The 23,194-nt window shown below is 44.6% G+C and overlaps 1 protein-coding gene across 2 annotated transcripts in view; it reads left to right on the top strand.

Annotated features, from left to right (window-relative positions):
• The window catches only part of epha4l (eph receptor A4, like), a 69,336-nt gene that overhangs the window by 5,638 nt on the left and 40,504 nt on the right, over positions 1–23,194 (top strand). The gene's annotated exons all lie outside the window — the stretch shown is intronic.

Here is a 23,194-nt window from a genome sequence, read left to right as displayed (position 1 = left end):
GGAGGTGTTGTGCAATGGGATGCATCTCAGGAGGTTTGCTGACACCAGTAGAGACGAGGATTGAGCTCCAACTAGTTTATGTATTCGCTGTGTCCTTCACCAGTGGTGGCGCCAGGATTCAATTTCATAGTACGCACGCAGTCGTCCACAGGACTGCAACCTTGGTCAGGGGAGGGGGGGGGGTACAGAAACATCAGCCCAGGCTTTAAGTCTTTTTTTGTTTTGTTTTCCACACCTTCAGAAAAAATTGTACGCACGATGTGTACAGGATTCCGGGTGGCAGCGTCAATGTCCTTCCCCCCGCCAACCTGCTATTTCTCTTATTCCCATTGGAACCAGAAGCTGGGCAAGAGAGATAGACAGCTTTAGTGGAAGAGAAAGAGGGAGAAGTAGTTTATGATTCCAAGCAGGTAGAAGAGTGGAAATACACAGCTGTGAAATGGGGTTGAAATAGTGCTATTTGGTGGGGGGGAATGGCCCTTCGTGGACGATTATACTAGTCTCAGCTCACCATGATCCTATACGAGACTGTTTGATGAGGTTTTAAGGTCAAAGCAGAGTGTCTCCTTCACCATTTCATTCCTGAGTCCCTGCCATGTTGGTGAATTGAAAGCATTTGCTCAAAATTCCCAATGATGCTTTTGATAAATGGTGTTTTTGACAAAGTCAGCTCTAATTAAACTCACTTGTTTCAATTGCACCCAAAACATTTAAACTCGTGGTATATGGTGCCTCACCTAATTGTATTCAGCAGCTGTTTTGTGCATCATGATCAGCACTTTGCCAAGTTGAGGCACAGTTGTAAACTGGCCAGGTTCATGGATGCCAAATCTGCCATGATGGTTTACTGGGAGAAACCCCACCCGGCACCACTGCACACAAAAAAGGGCAGTGAGCCACAGTGGTGAGGGGTCAGAGGCTGGGCACGGGTGATTAACAGTGGGATGGACCACTACACCTCTCCCAATTTACGAGGGAGCCTTTATCTTGGGGGACTAATTGCATGACAAACAGGTCTGGTGATTTAGAGGGTACCAGCGGCTTGCTTAGGGGGAGGCGAAGGGGTTCAAGTAGTCACAGATGGGCTTGTTGTTTGTGTGTGTGTGTGTGTGTGTGTGTGTGTGTGTGTGTGTGTGTGTGTGTGTGTGTGTGTGTGTGTGTGTGTGTGTGTGTGCGTGCGTGCGTGCGTGCGTGCGTGCGTGTGCCAACAAATCAAAGAAACATGTATGATTGGTATGAGCTGCAGGAATTCTCTTGGGATATTTCCGCTTCTCCCCTGTTGCTGATAGATTCGGCCAGGTTTCCATCTCCAAGGGTCGTCTTCAAAGACGTGAGGAGTGATGGGAGGGTTGAGGGAAAAGGGAGCAGAGTGCAGCTAGTTACAGACTTAAAGTAAACCTTTCCTGGCAGTATATCTTGCAATTTTCCATAATAACCTCTCATGTTTCAAAACCCTGATCTCATTCTGTGTGTCATAGGTTGCATTCGCTTGCAACAATGGCATTGACTCCTTATCTCTCCCCTTTAATTCCAGTTGAGATAAATGGCTGTTACAACCCAGAGAAAGCAATAAAGGCTTTGGAACCTTTGACTTTATATGACTAATGCAGTCTCTTGGTGTTTGCCAGCCAGGCGGCATCACTGTTGCTTTTCAAGCCAATTCATCCATTTACTCAACATATCACTGCATCTGCCAGAGTTTGTTTAAGTTTGCATTGCCAGTATAGCCACTTTATTCACTTTAAGCTTCAATTACACCCTTTTGAATATTTCTTCTTCCAGTCTTTCTCTTTCAGTCGGACGCTGGGCATTTCATGCTGTTTGGATAGCAAGGAGCATGACGGTGGGCCAGCTCCAACGGCTGGAGGGTTCAAAGGTGCTGGCCACCGTTGGTCTTCAAGTGTGCTGATGAGCTGGTTAATATTCCCCGATGTGACAGGCTCTACAGGAGAGGGGCATCGCTTCTTTATCCCACTGTTGACCAAGGGGCTTAAACAGAAGCTTGTTTTGGGGGAGGGTGGAAGTCAGGGGAGAGTTGTGAGTTTAGGCATTGTTGTGGGTATTTCTTTTGCATATTACAAACTTTAAACCATGTAGATTGTGGATTTTTAAATGACTCTCCTTTCATAGATCTTCTGCTGTAGCCCCACAGTGAGCATGTTCACATTCTGGTGTGCTTCAACTTGTCTTGTATACGTGCAGGGTTACAAGGGCACCTTGGCCCCTGGTTCCCAGCCCAGGATGAATGGGCTCTCCTCGGTCATTGTTTTGGGACAGCAGCAGAGCCGACCGAGGCTGGTGAAGTTTTTCAGAGGAGGGGGGGTAGCTAACGGCGCATGGAGGATCTGTATTCTCCACCCCTGGCAAGAGGTCAGGGGTCGCCCCCTTCTGCATCCATCTTACTGCTGCGTCTGACAGGGTAGCAGATCCAGGATTGATTAAGACGTCAGGGTTTTGACAGCTGTGGTGAGGGGGGGTGTGAGGGTGTCTGTGCTTGTGGTTGACTGAAGGTGGCTGGGGTGTACTCCCAGGGCCAAGCCCAGAGGGGCAACCAGGGCAGCGAGGGCTAGAGGGGGCCCCTGATGTAAAGGGTAAGGGGACTCTGTCTGTTTGCATTTGGGATCCCTTTCCCTGTCACCCCCCCCCCCCCCCAACATCCTCTGCGTGTAGGGCGAGGGTCAGGGCATCCTCTCGCTCCTCATCTGGTGAGGGGGCTCCGACTGTCGGAGCTGCAGGAGTGTTGATTAGGTGGTGGGAAGAGGAGATTAGTGAGGACTAGGTATGCCATTATGGTTGAAATGATAATTACCTTAACTGCCTTTTGTCTGTGAGGGAGGGAAACTCATGAACGCAAGCGTGCCCCCCTGCAGCTGCTTTCTTTTCTTAAATAAAACAAAAAGCAAAAAAACCTCAGCAGAGCAGCATTGTGTGTTTTCAGGAAAATCAGCAGATATCAAGTTATGCATGCATGTGGGTGTTTACACTGAAACTGCATGTGTTTGCCGGTATGTTTGTCGAGGATTGAGCTCGGCTGAAGTGTGAAGGTGACAGGCGTGTTTGACACAGCAGAATGTTTGTTAGCTCATGGTTGAGCTGTAAACCGATCCCCGAAAGCCTTCCCCGCGATCAACACACATAAAAAGTGTTTGTACTTCTGTCTTTCATTGCCGTTCCACAGATAGTTACAAATAAAAACCAACCCAGATAATGTTTGTAATTTTTTTTAAGGGATTCTACCTTTGCAAGAGGGAACAGGGGTGTCAGACCACTTTAAACCCAGGGGCGACATACAACTTCAGTCTAAATTTCCCCCCCCAAAAAACATGTCCTATAAATATGCAGCATTTTACATCCTCCAGCATACATGTTCTGTTTGATAAATTCCCTCTCACAGTGTTGCTCTGATGCCAATTAGATTTCATGAATAAGGTAACTCGCTCTCATTGTTTCACCACAGATCTATCAAGCTTAGATCTGTGATCATTGCTATAGTCTTTCCAAGGACAATGTTTGAAGTGAAATCGCATAATTTTTTGTGTTTTGCATTTACACAGCAATGTTCTGAAAACATTAGTGGGTACTGGTATTTGTTTTTGTAATGAAATCACTCACACACATGCAGAGGACAATATGTCATAAACATTAACAATAGCAAGTACACGTGACTAAAGTTACAAAGTCGCAGGTGAATATGGACTGGGAGTCAAGCCACTCTGGAGGCTGTCATTGTTGTCATTGTCTATCTACTCAAGCATGTGCAGAAGAATTATTGACCACGGCCGTGACTCACATCCGCAGTAGCAGCGTTATCTCGTCATTTACACGGAAATGAAGTCAGAGAATTTGAAAAAATTTCCACTTTGGAAGCCGTTTTTTGAAAGTTGCTTTTTAAATCGCTTCCCGTACCATTGTTGTGTAAACGGGCCCTGAAATGCAATAAAACTTCTCAGTTTTCACTTGAAAAAATGGTAAAAGAAAATCCCCAAAGCCCTCCTCTGATCTCTAGAATTCCCTTCAAAGCTGTGTTTGTTTGATCAAAGGGCCTGATTGTGATGTCAATGTTCCACCTGAGCTTTTTCCTCACCTTCCCCATCCCACCCTCATCTGCTGCCTCCCCCTCACTTATTATTCCCAGCAGTCTTTTGGCTGAGCTGGAAACTCTCATTGGTATTGGATTAAGAGGTTTTCAGGGATGAAGTTTCTCTCTCCACTCATTGTGTGTGTATATCTGGGTCTCTCACCCCCCCCCCCCCTCTGTTGACAGTGTTAAATATGCGCTTGGGAGCATCATTCTAAATTCACCACGTAATTCTATTTAGCCCGCCGGTCCCCTGATGGCTTTAAATACACACACTCGGTCCCTCGCTTTCACTTTTCTGCCCCCTCCTCACTCCTTTTTTCCCCCCTCATGCTTCTTCGTCCTCGAATGAGGAACGGATGAAGCATTAGCATCCTCTATCGGTACAGAATTCCCCTTTGCTTTAGTCCTTTTTCTTTCCCCATCTTTTATTTTAGGATTTCAAGTGATCTTTCACCCTCTCTTGCACTTTTCCTCCTCTTCCTACTTCGTACTTCTTTCCGCGTGCTTCCTCCATACCGGCCATCGTGGCGGTTAGTGTTCGTCAGCCTGTCTCTGGCCGCAGCAGAGGGAAGTGGGCTTAAATAATGAGGGCGCATTCAATGGAGAGGCGCAACAGTGAACTTCATCGCCTGTCACTCTTCTTGCCGGCGTGCACAAAGTCACACTAACACACTAACGTAACAAAAACACTCGTGTCTGCAGCCCCAGCATGCACACGCACAGCTGAGTGCGCGTGAACTTCTGCGAGCGAGCGCCAATATTTATTCAGATTTACCTGATAGACACGTGTGAGCTGCACACACACACACACACACACACACACACACACACACACACACACACACACACACACACACACACACACACACACACACACAGTCTTTAGTATGCCTAAGCGCACACGCGGAGCCCGAGCTGAGCAGCAGACTGGAGGTGAATGTACTCATCACTCTCCTCACCACCAGAGAGGCTCATTTTGTGCTGCTGAATAGAGACGAGGAATCTATTACCAACGGAGAGCAGCGAGGAACAACAGATAGAGAAAGAGAGGACAAAATGTCTCATGAGCAGTCCGCCCTCCCCTCCCTCCCTCCCTCCCTGCTGAAATGATTGCTTATAGCAGATTTTTTTTTTTTTTTTTTTTTTTTAATATTCTCCTCTTGTTTCGCCCGTCAAAGGAAAATCCGATGCACACAAATCTTCTCCTTGACGAGGTGGAAAGGGAAGGAGGGGGCTGATGGTGGGGCGGATGGGAGAGGGAGGTGGTGGTAATTCAGCCGTCATTAGCTGAGGTGCTGAAATGTTTTTCCTTCCTGGGCTGCCGTCCTGCCGCAGTGTTTGTTCCCCTCTGCAGCTCTCGACACTCATCACCCCTCTCCAGTTCTCCTGCCCCGCTCAGGGCAGGAAGCCACCGGTGATGGAGTGCGACCTGGGCTGAGGGCCGGACTGCTCTCTCCAGCGCCAGCTATGCCCGATATCCATCGCGCAACTCATTTATCGCCTCTTCCCATTATTTTTTTCTCCCCATTGAATACTTCAATTCAAGGAGCTGATTGCAGGAAAAAGCTGGACGGGCTTCAAATTAAGATTTGATATATGTGGCTGTATTGTGGAAACCTGCATGAAGAGTTACGTGTAACCTTAAGCTTCACAGAAAATAGAATCACGTTTGGATTTTTCCATAAAGCATTAGAATCACACAAAAGATGATTTAAAGAGTGTTTCTTTAATGGAAAAGCAATATGCATCATGGATCAAAATTCCATAAGAAAGACAATTAAAATAAATTAAATGATAAAAACAACTGCAAATCTTTAAAAGGTAAGAACGAATAAGAAGAATAAGAATGAAAGAGTCCCAAATATTATTATGTTGAGAATACCGTACAAATACTGAAAAATCACATGAAACATTGAGATGAAAGACAATTATGTCCAATCTGTGATGAAGTCAACCTTTTATGAGAAAAACTAAGATGTCTGGAATGCGTTGTTGCGTAAACCCGGCCTAAAGTGAAAAAAGAAACCCGACTAAATGTCAATGACAAAGTCAAAACGAGAAACTTTTGAGAGTGAATTCAATCAGGGATAAGGTTGAAATTTTGGAGACATAACATTACCATAAAGACAGATTATTGAGAATAAAGAATAGAAAGTGCTTCAAAGTTGAAATGTTGTAAGTAACGTTTTTCTACAGCTTCATTTCAACCTCTTTATGATAGAATTGTCTTTTTCTCGAAAATGTGCAAGTGGACGTTTTCATCCCCGTTCAAATGATCCTAATCTCTTTTTAATCATAACACTTTTGATTATAAACACTAGCAATAAAAAATTAATTGCAAAATCAGCCACATCCTTTACTATATTTATGCTCTGGCTTATTAGCTTCAGTCTCACTGGAAAAAGTGAGTGAACCAGTCTGAAGTGTCGGCCATTTTATTGCATTAATTTGACTTTTGGTTGAGCTTTTGGATGGATTTAATGAGCTGGGAAACGACTCTGGAAAGTGGCGCAAACACTTCCAGTAACAAGTTGGAGGAGAAAAAAAAATACTTAATGAAGGGAGTTTCCATGTGTGAAAGTTCTGGTCGAGATCACAAAAAAGTCAACAAATACATTTCATCATTCAAAAACCATTATCCAATAGAGACCATCTCCAACCTGTTGGTCAAGGAAAATCCCACATCAAAGGTGGATTCAGTGATTATAAGTCTTTATTAGCTGTATTTTTAAAGAGTCAATGCTGTCAGCATTACTAACATACGTACAGTAGGGGCTACAGGAGTGTCAAAGCGGATGGATGGGTGGGGGGGGGGGGGGGGGGGGGGGGGGCATTATAGGGGATGATATCGTTTCTCTCTTCACTCGCCTCTGCCCTCGTCTTTCTGCCGCAAAGCATCGTCTCTTTGAAGCCCGTGATGGGAAGAGGGAGCGATTAAAGCAGTCAGCAAGCAAATTAGCATGTCAAAAGGCCCTGAATCAATACCCCAGCTTCTCTCCACCAACACAAGCCCGCGGTCCTCCCTCTCCTCCCTCACCCCTTCCCCCTCCGTCTGTTCCCCTCCTTCTCCCTCCATTTTCTCCTGCGTACTCTTCCCCCTTGCCCCCTCTCTTTTCTCCTACGCTCACTTTCTTTCAATATCCCTCACCCTTTCTTTTTTTTTCCTTCTTCTTCTCCCTCTTGGCTGGCAGGCGGACGGGGGGAGATGGAGAGTGAGAGGAGGGGCTTGTAAAGAGAGATGGACTGATGTATAGGCAGAGAAAGGCGGATGGAGAGGGAGAAGTGGACAGCCATCAAGTGGGCATGGGTGGACTGTTTTGGAGATAGAGAGAGGGGAATGAAAGAGAGAGAGAGAGAGAGAGAGAGAGAGAGAGAGAGAGAGAGAGAGAGAGAGAGAGAGGGCCCCTGCCACCTTCTTTGTGCTGACAGAGAGGCAGAACGGACCTCTCTCGCCAAGAAGAGTGAAAGTGGAAGGGGATGAGGAGGGAGGAGGAAAAGCGAGAAAGAAAAGAGACACACACACACAAAAAGCACGAGGGGGGGAAGTGAAGTGGAAAGAGATTTAGTTCCAGTCTGGCAAGCGTGCTTTTTTTCTGCACTTCATCCGACGGTTCACCATCGCACGGAAATCCCTTTGATCTGGGGCAATATGCTCTTGATCGCGCGTGTGTGTGTGTGTGTGTGTGTGTGTGTGTGTGTGTGTGTGTGTGTGTGTGTGTGTGTGTGTGTGTGTGTGTGTGTGTGTGTGTGTGTGTGTGTGTGTGTGTGTGTGTGTGTGTGTGTGTGTGTGTGTGTGTGTGTGTGTGTACAGGGGTGTACAGGGGTGTATCTGTGTGTGCTGTATTTATTCTGTGCATCTGTCTCGGCAGGCATATCATGGCCGGTATCATAAACCTCCATTAACGTTCCAATCTGTTCGCGCGATCAGAACACGGAGACAAAGCAGGCCGCCGGCTCCCTCGGTCCGGCCGGCTCTTCCGTCACTCGCTGACAATGGGAAGCTGATTGCAAACACCTTGAAAATGTTTTATCTTCCCTCTTCTGTCTCTCTCGCCCGCTGATTTCTATCTTAAGCTCCCCTCCGTCCAATCCTAGGTGGTCTTTTCTCCTCGCACCCCCGGGCCAAGTTCAGCGGCCAAATCAAAGGCTGCTCCGCGGCAATCAGTTCAGGGGCTACGACAAAAAGCCTTGCAATAAAAGGGTCCGCTATGTAATCTGATGGGCCTTAGTCTGGATGCAGTGCCCATTCTAATGAGCTGAGAAACCCCCGTCTTTTCTATAATCTAAGCAGCGGAGGAAATGACATACTGAGGCATTATTCTGAGGAAAAAAAAAATTAAACTGTGGATGTGTGATTTGAATAAAGACGTTCCTGTATGTTGTTTACACGTAACAGGTGGCATCGGTTCTGGATGTTACATGTACACTTGTAGGTCTCTTGTAAAATATGGCATTCGCTGCAGATCTGTGCATCTCTGCGACAAACCTTTCCGAAACAGTCACAACAATGCGTTGGCAGATTGTTGTTCTTCTTCCTCACTAAAAGCCCTCAAAATATATCAAAAAACTCAAAATAGCAACAACAGCAATTAAGATCCCAATGTCCATTAACGTTGTTTGTTCAGTCTGTCTTTTCTTTCGTACGTATTGAGTTCAGACTTGAGTCAAATCATACCAGTTTGTTTGACAGATTGAAAACCCAAATATGCTCGACGTTCAACACACAGCCCAATATAGACAGAGCCATCTGTCCGTCTGCTGGGTTCATTACGGGAGTCATTTGTTAAGTTTCCAGGGAACTTACAGATGTGTATCAACAGAGTAATACCACTGATGACCTGTGGGGGCAGTAGAGATAGCGTAACTATGAAGATGGAACCATTCTGTAAATTGGCTTTGAGATTGCCTTTTCAAACAGTCTTGGTAAATTTGTATTTTTTTTTTTGTTTTAGGGATTTTTTTTTTTTTTGCTTTGCACTGTACTTTTATGCTTTGAAAATATAAAATGACAGAATAAAAAAAAAAATATGAAAGAAAGCTGTGAAAATAATTTAGTATATTCTCTGGCAACAAAGATGTCCAAGACTCCCAATGACTATCAAAACAGAAAATCCTACTACCGGTACTTAATTAGCAAATACAGTACTGACAGTGCCTACTACAGTCATGTTCGTAATGAAAAAAAAGAACATGCGCCTCTGAGCAGCAAAGCACATGAGAGACCAGTCCATATACAAAGTCTGACACACGTGACTATCTTTGCTTTGAGCCCATAACTTTGAGATCGGGTGGCCGGCGTCCCGCTGCGACGCGTATGCTCACCGAAATGCAAACTTCTATGTGTATCAAACACGCCGTGGGGCGGCCTGCGAGGTGTAACCTCTCGGCGGGAGAGCTGAAATGTAATTTGGGGATGCGGCCGTCTCTCTCTCTCTCTCTCTCTCTCTCTCTCTCTCTCTCTCTCACTCTCTGAGGTAGAGGTGCGTCCCTGCTCGGGCTCGTCTCCGGGATTAAAGCATTGATCCTTCCTGATCCGCGGCGAGAGGAGGGAATGGGGTGGAAAAAAAGTAAAGCGAGATCTCTTGAAAGGTTCACGCTTCAGGAAGATTTGTGAAAGGAAAAAAAGAGAACGAGACAAGGAAACAACTGAAAGAAAATGACAGATATCTGTGGCCGTGTGTGTGTGTGTGTGTGTGTGTGTGTGTGTGTGTGTGTGTGTGTGTGTGTGTGTGTGTGTGTGTGTGTGTGTGTGTGTGTGTGTGTGTGTTCGCGTGTGTACACAAGAGAGAAAGTAAAGCGGAGAGGATGATGAATTGATTCCCGTCTCAAGCTCCTGACAAATGGCCAGAGATGTGAGAGGTGAAGCAGGGGGTTGTGGGTACTGACGCCGGTCGTCGTCCTTTGAACGAGGCCGGCGCAGCCGTGTCACGACCTCCGGCAGCTGCGGTTGATATTACAGTCACCGTCACTTGTACGTGTGTGTGTGTGTGTGTGTGTGTGTGTGTGTGTGTGTGTGTGTGTGTGTGTGTGTGTGTGTGTGTATTGCAGTGCGGTTTCACTTGTCTTCGAGTCGAGGAGCACAGAGCGGACGACTAAAGCGCTTTGTTGGAGATAACAGCCGAGAGGGCAGATCTCGTTTCCTCCTCCTGCTGTGGGATGAAATTAAAATGTCATGCGGTACATGCTGCATTCTTCATTAACTGGGAAGTGATAAAGTTCCCACTGCTGAGGATGGAAAATACAAGTGGGAACTTCCCACTTGGAAAAGGACTGCTGATCCTATACGATGGCAGTGAGGGGCTCCTTATCGGGTTTTCTCAGGTTTACACAATGTTTGGAGTGTAAAGGCTTTGTTTTTGTATTTTTGTATCACGTTTATGCAACGTATTGAAAACAATCTGTTTACTGGTAAAATAGTGACCGAATAAGTACAATTCAAACTTTAATGTCACGACCATTTCTAAAGTGAAGAATACAAGTATGAGAACATTCAGTTCTGCAAACTCCTCTACACACAAACACACACTTCAGAGCTGGAAGCTCAACTTAGCGTCGTTAGCCTCTCGCCGTCATCGCCGCTCCTGCATCTCCGTCGTCACTTTAAAGCTAAATGCTAAAAACACATTAGCGGAGTAACCCTGTCTGAGCGGCGGCCATTAACCTCCAGCTTCTGTTACACTCTTCACCCCTCGCCTGCAGCGCTGGGTTCAACTAGCGTGGGGGTCAGGGAGGCCAGCGCATGCATCCACTCCTGGGAAGTTTACACACACACACACACACACACACACACACACACACACACACTCACACACTCACACACTCACACACACACACACACACACACACACACACACACACACACACACACACACACACACACACACCAAGACATACGAACCGGAGTCGAGGGGAGGGGTCAACTGTCACTCACACGTCAGCAGTGACCTCAATGCTTTTTTGAGAGAGAGGAGAAAGTGGTATGGGGGGGGGACGAGTGCGGGAGTCCGAATGTACATCGTGAAAGGTCAAAGGTCAGAGCAGTGACAGGCACAACGGAGACCATCGGAATGTCATCGGGCTTGACATGAGCCATCGAAGAACTAGTGACCCAGCACAGTTTTTAATGTACCTCGATGGAGCGCACAGCGTACACACACACACACACACACACACACACACACACACACACACACACACACACACACACACACACACGCACAATAGAAGGTGTTTTTTTGAGGCCCCAGACAGGCTGTCGTCTGCGAGCTACAAGTAGATTACCTAAACAAACAAGCTAAAAATACCTTCCTTTTCACCCGTAAGTCGACCCCGTCCCTCAATCCGCCCTGCCTCATCTTGAAGAAAAAAAAAAAAAAATCCCCCGTCATGGTTGATGTTAAACTTGTCCCAGAGACTGCAGACAAGCGGGTATTTAAGACTGTGCTGGTGTTTCTTTGGGCTTAAGCATTGACAGATGTGTGTGTCACGTACTGTGTGTCCCACATGAGGCGTGTCTGTGGTGTGTAACAAGGAGAACACACTTTAATAAATTAAATAGCTATATAGAATATGACAGCGCTACATAGTTAAAACAGAAACAACTACCTAAAATGTTTTTGGTATTCTGTCTCTTCAGTATTTTTTGTCAACCATCAACCCAAAAAATCTATTTTTTTTGAGAAAAAATAATGTTTTAGTTGAGAAATCAAATCAGTCTTTTTTTGGGGGGAAAAGGGAATCATATTACGGCAGGTAAAACCTTTAAATGTGACAAGACCTGAGGTGTCAAACATATTTTAGGTCAGGGGCCACATATAGCCCAATTTTATCTTGTGTGGGATGGACCGGTAAAACGGTGCCATAATAGCCTTTAAATGTAAACTTTTAAGTTTGTGACGCATTCTGAAAAAGTCAAAATTTGAACAGTTAGTCCCAAAAATTGCTGCAATCTCAACATCCAGCAACGTCCAAAAAACTTCTATAACTGTTGTTAGATGACAGCTTGGCTTTGAGGCTGCTTTAATAGTGACAAGGTTGCTATCTTTCATGGCAGCATCACTGATTTCTCAGCTCCGGTCTTAGTGTTCTGTTGTGTCCGTTACTCTTCAGAAATTTGTTTGAAAAATGAAATAAAATCAATGTTTCCACTGACATCTTTACAGTTGCCTTGGTAGGTTTGTCGGCCACATGGCAGCCTCTTATGGGCCGAGTTTTGCCCCGCAGGCTTATATTTGACACTCCTTGTTGTAGAGGCTGCTCGTTTGAGTTCTGTTTGTCTGCGGCTAAAAGCCATCATTCCTCCCATCAGATTGGAGCTCCGTGTCAGTATCAGCCTACAATAGGCTTGCTTTTGCTCCGGGCTGTGTGCTCGATGCCATCGACGTCACATGGTAACAGTTTTCCAGTTGCATTGTATTCACCTGAGGACACGCACGCACGCACGCACGCACACACGCACGCACGCACTCACGCACGCGCGCACACACACACACACACACACACACACACACACACACCTGTGAAAGGAAAGATTTAGAGGCCGTGAAGAATTATGAAGTCATGATTCAAGTGTTGGAGTCGCAGTAAACGCTCAATTTCCCCACAAGAATCTTTCCAGAAAGGCCACGTTTTATGGAGTGAAGTTATTAAGAACAGCTAAGAACAGCATTTGGGTAACGTGGAGCGTTAAACCGGATATTATTTCAGATCACTGTGGTCATTGTCTTTGTCTTCAGGTTGTTTTAATGCAAACATGGCATAATAATATGAATACTGTAAGCATGAGCTGCCAATATTTTTATTCATTAGTAATTATATAATTAAACTTTCAACAAACTAATGAATCTAGAAAATTATACTCTATACTGACATGACAGCAATTACACTGACATTTATCACAGCTACTGCAGTTGAATTCGAGATTTAAAAAAAATAGGCTTTTGTAATTAAGTCACAGTTTTGTCATTTTGTTTATTGTTATTGTACTTTTTTCTACAAATTGCCTTTAAATTTAAATATAAGAGTTTAATCCTCAAAACTGAGTCATTCAGTTGTAAAAAAGTTATTCTCGTGACTTATACGGGTTGTCTCACCTAAATTTAGCTCCTCAGCCAAGTTTACACGACAACGTTTGAAGTGAAAATGCCTCATGTTTTCATTTTTATTTCAGAAATGTTTTGCGTCGACACCACAACATTTTTAAAATCACCTGAAAACCATGCAGTTACGATGCCAGGCCACGTGTTAGAGTTATTGGCTGTTTTTGTAATGAGACCACACACACACACACACACACACACACACACACACACATTCACGCATGCAACGATATGCTATAAACAATAAATATACAATAAACAATAAGGCGGATCTTCTTATGGACAGAAAATGAAGATGTATTGGTATTAAAGGTGACTCTCATCTATGAAACGGCTGCCATTATTGTTATCGTCAATAAACTTGCAGAAGAACTTTTCACTATGGCCACATTTCCAAAGCGTAGTGACAAGGGTTTCAGAAAAGTTGCATTTTCATGAAGTGCCACCTTGGGAGCAGTTCTCAAAGAGTTTCATTTTCAGTGACTCCCAGTGTAAACGGACACACAAAACAAAAATTAAAAAATTTACTTGTTTTCACTTGAAGATGTCGCATAAACGAGGCATCAGTCTGTCTGGTTGAAGATTATATGCATTATAATGTCAGTTCTAATGTACATGTCTGATCTGCTGCTGGTCTTATCGTAAATAAAATTGGTTCCATTCATTTCCAGGTGCAGAATCCGTGTGAGACATTGTATATTGTGCAAGGGAAGAATAAAATGCAATTAGCACACAATCATCTCGCAGAAGTGTGCATTGAGCTTGTGCTTTGCGGGGCCCCGGCAGTGATTTGTTATGTATTTGTGCTCCGCGGCGCGACACGTGGTTTGCACTTGTTTACAGAATGAGCTATGAGGCCCCATTCAGACGGCTTCCCTATCGCTTCCTCCTCCACCACTCACCTATTCTTAGTGTTTGTGTGTGCTCTCCTCACACATCCTCCCTTTTCCTGCCCCATTCTCCTTGACTGGAACGGCTTGACTCCCCTGATTGTGTACATCCATGTGAGAGACCCCCCCCACCCCCTCCCAAGTACCCCCCCACCCACCTCCTTGCACAACAGCATTAGCATACGTGCTAACCTCCACCTCCCTCATAACTGATTCGAAATGCAGCTTTTCGTATTGTAAACAATGTCAGGAAAGCATGCTCCGTGAACACACACACACACACACACACACACACACACACACACACACACACACACACACACACACACACACACACACACACACACACACACACACACACACACGGTCACCATGAGACTGGAGCCCCCCTGAGACCTTGAAGGAAATTAGACCGAGACAATACCTTGACTGAGTTTGTTTACCTCCCTTCGTGCCTGCTGCGCCGCTGTCCCCAAGTGTACCTGCACAAAAATCCCCAATGCCACGGATTTGCTGTCTGAGTGTGTGTCCATGTGTGTCTTTTCCTCACATTTGCATGCAACGCACGCCACTGCAAAGTGCATCTCTATAGTCCAGAGGGCCTTTGAAGGGCTTTGTGCTGCTACCTGAGAGCGTGCAGGTGTGCAGAGGTTTTGCGAGCGTGTGTTTGTGCATACATCCCTTGTCTTGTTTGCCTTTGAATTACGGTCCATTACCCACCTGCTGGACGAATCTTAGGTCACAAAAGGTCCTCGGCCCGTTGGCATGGCGCCCAGCTTTGGGTGTTGCCGCCCTTTTTTGCGGGTCTGGCAAGTTTTCAAAAGTGGAATCTGAGCAGCTCCCACCCGGCGCAGCCAAGTCAAACAGTGATCCATCAAACAAAGATAGATCTGTTTTCTCGTGCCTGCTCCATCCATTTCGCTGCTCCTCCATCCGTATCTGTTTCACTCGTTGGCATTGCGTTTTCCCCACCTTGCATTCACTTTCAGGACCTTGTGTGTCCCTGTTTAAGGAGTGGCCCTGCACCATGTGAAGTGGCTGGGTGGAATGCCTTAGATTTGTGCGATATTCCCATTGTGCTGATATTCCTTCTTAAGGCCAGGCTCGAGGAATTATGGAGGAAGCCGAGGCCTACGTGTCAGTTAGAACGCCAAGGCCTTGGTGCACAGGAAGTCTTCAGAACAATATTTCTTCTTTTTTTTTTGTTATGCAGGCCAAATTGTTACAGCATAGGTGGCACCACAGAGAACAAAAAAAAAAAAAAAAAAAAAGGAGCAGGAAGTGCTTTGTTAGTCTGACAGTCTGACAGTAATCGAGGCTTTTGGAAGATTTCAAATCTGAAAAGATCAAATTTGCACGTTTTTGAACAGAGTCTGGTGTTGGTTTAGATTTTATGACAAGAAAGGAAACAATTTTTTGTAAAACTTGAACAAGTCAAGAAATGTCATAATATTGTTTGATGTGAAATATATACCCCAACCCAAAAATCAATGACATGCAATTCTTTAGGCTGATTTTAACATGAAATTTTTAACATGAAATTATATATATATATACACACACACACACACATATATATATATATATATATATATATACACACACACACACACACATATATCTATATTTTTATTTTATTTATTTATTTATTTATATATACACACACACACACATATATATATATTTTATTTTATATATATATATATATATATATATATATATATATATATATATATATATATATATTTATTTATTCAATAGTTCAGTTTAGTTTCTTTTCTACTGTGTTTGGTTTTGTATGCGTATAATAGCATTAATTGCTTACATAGCAACTTTAATGTACAACCTTGCTTTTGTTAATATGGTTTTGCAACACTCATTTCACAGATGACGTGCACACTTTGCTCACTTCTGCATGAAATGAGCTTGAAAATGCTGCTTTTTGAAAAAGGTGCTGATTATAGACGTGATGATTCATCGTCCCTGTGTTTTAATTATAGCGATTTCCTAGTTTATATTATATCACTGTAATCGAGTTTATTTACAGTTTAGAGGAAATCCCAATTATTTCTGCATGTGTATCAACCTGAATGAACCATAGCACTTTTGTTCTTCCGCTCTTCCTTTGTTGTACTTTTAAATCTCCAGTATTTCCCTCTTATACACCTCGTTGGGTGCTGCTCCATTGAGATTTAAATTAGCATTACATCTTGGTTGGCTCTCTCATTACTGATTGGCATGGTTGCAAACACAGTTATAAATCATCTGACTTTTGACAAACTACTGGGCAAACTCTTGCAAACCCCCCCTCCACTGGCATTGACCATTGTCAGCAACAACCCCAGTAATTGTCTGTAAGGTTAGCATGTGTGTTATTAACGTTGTTAACCTGTCTGGCTTTTGTTCGAGGTCTCCATTAACATGAGCAACGCAGTCGACCCAGATGTCACCGCTCAGATTTGGAATTTCTTCTGGTTCGGCATTCGTTGGGTGATTTGGTAGCTTGTACAGGACCTTTTCCCATCGCCGGGTCAAGGTCAAGATGTGTGTCGAGTGTATGTCATCAATCTTGGCGATCAGTTTCGGTGGCCGTGTGTCCCTCATCCATCACGCTGATGTGTTTCCGCCGGCCGTGTGGCCGACGTGTCGCCGTCGGGGCCGGAGGTAATTGATAACCCTGGGTGACAGAATTAATGAGTTAACCTGCTCCACTCTCCTGCTGTTCCAATGACAGATGCTAACGGTCAGTGGCTAGTTATCTCTGCTAATCCGCTGGTGGCTCAGGTGTAGTGATGTGGCTTGCTTTTTATCATCGGTTCTTGGGACGTACAGCATGTAACGTCCAGCTCATTGCAGCAGTTTGCTGTAAACAAAAGCCCTTTTGGAAAAGTAATCCCTGCTTGCGGGAGTCTCACCTGAGCAGCAAAGCGCTTTCTGCAGGGAGTCAGGAGATAGAAGGAGCACAAAGGCAGAGGTGGATGCCAGAAAAGCAGGTTTAAATAGTGATGGTGGGCTTCTTAAGGTGCAGGAGAAGGAGAGACTCTCCTTGCCCTCAGGTCCTGAAAGCCGATCGCATCGCTTTTTGAAAGAGCGGCTTTGTGAGGACGCCTCTTGACTGCTCTTCTGAAGAGCGCTCACTGTCTGTTATGACTAAAAAAGAGCGACTGAGTTTTCATCACCCGGAGAAGATAAAGCAAGGCCTTGAAAGGAAGGAGAATGCAGCGGTTTGAACTTAATTCTCTCCTTTTCTTGATTACAAGGGAGGCGATTGTTCTGCCTGGGCAGGTCGAGTTATTGTGTGCCATGTGCTGGGTGTTACATTCCTTTCTTTTTTTTTTTTTGGTTCAGGGGATTGCTATTGTAGTGCAGGTTAGCTCTCATGCTTTCGCTCCTGAGAGTATTGGGTACTTTGTTATGTGGGCTGCAGAATAGCTGGCCCATCAGGCTTCGCATGCGGGTCAGTCAAGGTGGGCTGCAGTAGGAGGGTGTTGGGACCATTATGTCCTCATATGGATCACTATTTATGTTTTGGTTGGCTATCAATAATGATTAATAATTATCAAAGATAGTTATTAATAATGTTGAAATTTAATCTGATCTGTATCAGATACCTCGGAGCACCACCTGTCGTAACAGGAAATGATAGCCAATTCAGTTATATCAGTCTCATAAGATATACTAAACAGTTAATCAGGAATTTGAATTAATAGTGAAATTAATTACAATTACCAGAATTAACAGTAAAGCTTGAAGGATTTTGGAGTTCTTAACACAGAAGAGGTCGACATTTCATTCACCTTTGTGCACATTAATAAAACAGCAAGTATGATTCCAAAAATATATTTATTAACAATGAAAACAAATAAAACACAGATTCTAACTACCTATATACAGCTGGGTGTGTGTAGGTGCATGTGTGTGTGTGTGTGGAGAGAGAAAGAGAGAGAGAGAGTTGGAGGGAGTGTGTGTGTGTGACGTGTGATGGAACTACAAAACAAGATGGCGGATCACAAGAAACTACATTCCAAATGGAGGTTGTCAGAGAACAGGAAGTCTGTCCTTTACAGCTCGGCCATGTGCTGATAGCAAAAGAACAATAGAAGCTAGCCACAGCATCTGCTTCTGTGTGTCTCTGCTAAGGGACCATTTCTAGAATGAGTTTATGTGAATGAGACTTGTCTTGTAAAACGTCAGGAGTCGTCAGATGGTGTTCGGTTACGGTGTGATGTTGTCTTTGATGTGATATGTGTAGGGTTGCGAGTTAACAAGTTAGTAAAGCAGATTAGCATGCAGACCCTGTGTCTGTGGCAGAGCTAACAGTGGTTTACAGGTTGATAACGGTGCCTAATATCATAATCAACAGAACGCGATCACTGTAACAGAATCAACACATCTTCATAAAGTTAAACAGTTCTATGCATAGCATCAAGTTTAACTAATCTCAAGTAATGCCCAGTTGTTACCACTTCCTTGGAAGAGTTCAGTTGTCGTGCTGGAGGGAAGCTGGTGCCTTCTCCTGTAGTTAGCACCTCCTGCTAACTGTGGTTGCTGGTTCTGCAGGCTGAGGAGAAGAAGATGGAGTTGATGTTTCAGGAGTCCTTCTTACAGCTCCTGGTTGTCCCTTTGTTCAGACTGAGGAGCTGGTCGCTCAGGCCTGTGATGGCTTTCCTGCTTGTTCAGGAAAAACACAAAGAAGTTCTGTGAGGGTCCCTGGTCCCGTCCTGGAGGAACCGGTTGGTTTCCCTGGAGAGCAGACTCTGGGTGCTGGTCTCTGGATCAGGGGAAGGTCTGACCCTCGTGGTGGGTCAGCAGATGAGTTGAGGAGTGGAGGCCTCTGGTTGCCGGCCTCTCGTGTTAGCTGTGTGCTAACACTGGATGAGCTGCTCTTCAGCAACCCACCTCGTTGGAGTTTGCTTTTGCAAGAGTGTTTTTAGCGGAGGCTGGGTGAAAGCCTTTTGTCCACGTGTGACTTCAGAGGTGTCGAAGCCTGAGAGCTTCAACCAATCAGTGACTGGCTGATTGCATGGGGGGAGAGTCTTGTGAGCAGAAAGGGGGGAGGAAGGTCCTGGAGAATGTCCCCCCTTCCCCACTCTAGGTGTGAAAGACCATCACATTCCTGGGTCAGAATTCATGTCATGACTGCGTCTCATGACAAATGAATATTGTCTCTCCCCAGAAATGAACAAACTTTCTGTGGTCCTGCAGATCCCAACATCCCCCCTGTGTCTTCAGAAGCAGACTCGATGTGTGATTCTGAGGACACACACGTTCAGTCCACAGAAGAGAAAGTTCATTCATCATTTCATCAGTTCATTCATGTGGTAACATCTGGACATTTGGTAACCAACTGGGCATTGTTGGTACTATCTATCTCTGCTATGCAAGAGTAGTACAAAACAATCCTTCAGGTTATGGAACAAAATTCAGATAAACCACAATGACACTGTCATGATGTAAAATAACTAACTTGTTTCCCCCTAGGTGTTAGTGAGACACAGGGTTGTTAGTTAGAATGGGTTAAGGTGAGAAGGAGGAGAGGTGTCACCTTGATGAGAGCTGCATGGAAATGCATGTATATGACTATGTGTAAGTCATAATGAGTCCTAACTAGTGTTTCAAACTAGCTCTGTGTCTGACAAGGTTGTGCACAAAATATAATCCAGTGTACTTGTTGAATGGACAGCAGTGTTTTGCGTCCAATCAGAAGTTAGGCTTACCAAGTTAATAGCAGGGTGTCTTGCTATTACTGTTTAGGGACGGAGTTTCTGCTGCTGCTGACAACTCAAGTCTGCCTAACTGCAGGAAACAAGGTGGCTACATTGGATTAGCATTTGTGTTGATGTCGGTGCCGGGATGGACTATGAGGAGCCCTGGAGCGTCTGTGGTTTGCTCGGGGCTCCGGGCGGTAACGCTCCTGGTTGTGGGAGACAGAGAGACGGTCGGAGGCATTGTCCCTGTCTGAGAAGTCCTGACTGTGCCTGGAACTGTCAGAACTGTCAGAGTGGGCGTCGCTGTCAGACCGGTCACTGTGCACGTCTTGGTTTTGAGACAGAATCTCCCAGTATGGTCTTCTGCAGCTTCTGTTCTGAGCATGGCCATCTCTAGGCAGCTGTGGGATGCAGCGGTTACGCTTCTGGGTTCCCTGCTGTCTTTTCACACCCCCCCTCGACCTGTTGTGAGAGGGGTGTGGGGGAGAAAATCTGTTTGACACTGTAGGATTGGAACTGGCAGGTTCAGATGGTTTTGCGATGATTTTGGAAGTGACAGCAGTTTCCCAGACTGCTTGTGTGATCTTCCTGAGTTCATGCATGGATGGAATACCTTTAAGTGTCATGAGTGCAACGTGAACACGTATGGAAGGGTGCAGGTTACGCAAGAACATGGATTTGAACTTTGGGTTCTCTTCCAAGCCCGGTGTGTTTCTACCCTGAAAGTACGTGTGTCTCAAACGTTGATAAAAATCCCTGGGATTTTCAAGACGTGAATGTTTAATTTGGAGAGCTCCAACTATACAGTCAGTTTCATCAACGGCAGAAGAAAATTCTTCCGTCATCGCTTGGCGAAGCTGAGTGTAGTTGTCTTGCACACTGGGAGGTTGTGTTTGGATAAACTTATGGACCGCTCGTGAGCTGGTTTTCCGCAAAAAGAGAATCCTTTCCCTGTCGGTGGCGTGTGGAAGATCAACTAGATGAGTGTCTAACTCTCTCAAATAATCCTCAATATGTTGATCAGAGTTGTCTGGATCAAATATTGGCATGTCTTCTGCTAAAAATGTCAGCTCTTTAAAGCGAGGGAACTTGGATTTCCTCTCTGATAAAGACAGGACCAAATTAGCATTTGAAAAGGTATGGCTTGGCTCACATACCTCAGGTCTGGGAGGTGTGTCGGGGGGAGCTGTGAAGCAGCTGACCCCCCTTCTCCTGTTGACCTGGGAGTCACAAGATGGATGAGAGGGACTTTGATCAGAGAATCTGGAAGATAATCTTACTGTCTCCTCAAAATCTGAGTCGGAAAACTGGGAAGTCAAGTCATTGTTGTCTCTGTCTGTTGACAGACAGGTTGCAAATGACTGGAGTCCCAAAGACATTGACTCGGTTGGGACAGATTGCACCGTCTGTGGGGATCCCTGCTCCTCTTCCGCAGAGGATGAATCTGAAAAACCAGAGTCACATTGGCTGGAAGATCTGACTGGGGTTAGATTCTCTGATCTAAGCCTGAACAGTTCTTCTCTTTGTGAGCAGAGTTCTGACTCTGCTGCATGTAGATCTTTTAAGTAGTGTAATGCTTTTCTACTCGCCGTTCCAGCTTCATGGAGGAGAGAAGCATTTTGCACTTTTAAAAGTTCTACTTCCTTTTCTAAGTCTGCTTTAACTTTACAGGCGAGGGTGGTTTGCCTATGAAAGATTAGAAGCAAACATCTCAACAATGAACCATGGGATGCAGTCTGTGCATTACCAGAACCATTAATTAGAGAGATTATCTCTTCATTGCATTCAGCCAGACTCAATCTGCCAATGAGTTCCGTGAAACCAGGTTTCAAGCTTTTTGCAATTGAAGCGATCAACTCATCCAAATTATTGATTTCCATTGTTTCAAAAGGGATGCTGATGATGAGGCTAAGATTAAGTTATCGTTTGAAAACTTAAATGTGTGTTTATGGAGTTGTCTAGCAGACACCATAAAATGTTCCTGTGGTTAGCCTGATCAAAGGATTATTCTTCTCTGTGATGTGAGGGGGACTCCCTGTGGAGAGAGGGCTTCACACACACAGATAAGATCAGGTAGGAATTTACGATTGTAAATGCGTACCAGGGTTAAAACATACACTAACTAAAATGCATGGCAGTGTCAGTCAGGAAAAGTTTTAACTTTAACTCAAGCTGGAATTTGGGAATAACAGCAAGGTAAAAACTTCACAGTGCTTTTGGTCACTGTGGCTAAAATGCTCTTATGCTGATATGCGTTGGCAGTATCAGCTGATTCTCACTCACTCTTCAAGTATCACACGGCCGGTGGCACTGATGTGATAAGTTTCAGGACAATGGAATCACCAACTTTGCTTCTAGTTGCATTGAATGGGTGTCATTCGAATGCTAATGTTTCACTGCAGGGCAGTAACTTGGAGACATCAGCTGGAGCAGCAACTCCAGTGTAACTCAAAGGGCTTATTTACTCACACACTGTCTCTCAATTTTGATTCAGCTGTGAATAAAACAATTTTCACCACGTCGTACTTTTGTGAGTACGGCTGGATGTCTACTGCGGTAGCAGGAAGACAATGGTGGATGTGAAAGCTTTGGGAGATTTCACACCGGAATCAGAGATTTTTTGGTTTGTACCAAAGTGTATGCTGATATTAATATTGCACAAATATGAATGAAAGTCGACTTTGCTATGCCCTCGGGCGGGGCGCCATTATGTTATGTCCTCACACGGGCTGCACCATTATGTAGCCTCACACGGGGCACCATTATGTTGGGACCATTATGTCCTCATATGGATCACTATTTATGTTTTGGTTGGCTATCAATAATGATTAATAATTATCAAAGATAGTTATTAATAATGTTGAAATTTAATCTGATCTGTATCAGATACCTCGGAGCACCACCTGTCGTAACAGGAAATGATAGCCAATTCAGTTATATCAGTCTCATAAGATATACTAAACAGTTAATCAGGAATTTGAATTAATAGTGAAATTAATTACAATTACCAGAATTAACAGTAAAGCTTGAAGGATTTTGGAGTTCTTAACACAGAAGAGGTCGACATTTCATTCACCTTTGTGCACATTAATAAAACAGCAAGTATGATTCCAAAAATATATTTATTAACAATGAAAACAAATAAAACACAGATTCTAACTACCTATATACAGCTGGGTGTGTGTAGGTGCATGTGTGTGTGTGTGTGGAGAGAGAAAGAGAGAGAGAGAGTTGGAGGGAGTGTGTGTGTGTGACGTGTGATGGAACTACAAAACAAGATGGCGGATCACAAGAAACTACATTCCAAATGGAGGTTGTCAGAGAACAGGAAGTCTGTCCTTTACAGCTCGGCCATGTGCTGATAGCAAAAGAACAATAGAAGCTAGCCACAGCATCTGCTTCTGTGTGTCTCTGCTA

Source organism: Blennius ocellaris, assembly GCF_963422515.1.
Source record: "Blennius ocellaris genome assembly, chromosome: 2".
In the NCBI taxonomy this organism is placed as follows: Eukaryota; Metazoa; Chordata; class Actinopteri; order Blenniiformes; family Blenniidae; genus Blennius; species Blennius ocellaris.
The sequence above is the reverse complement of the archived record's forward strand: the minus strand, read 5'-3'. Positions and strand labels throughout refer to the sequence as shown.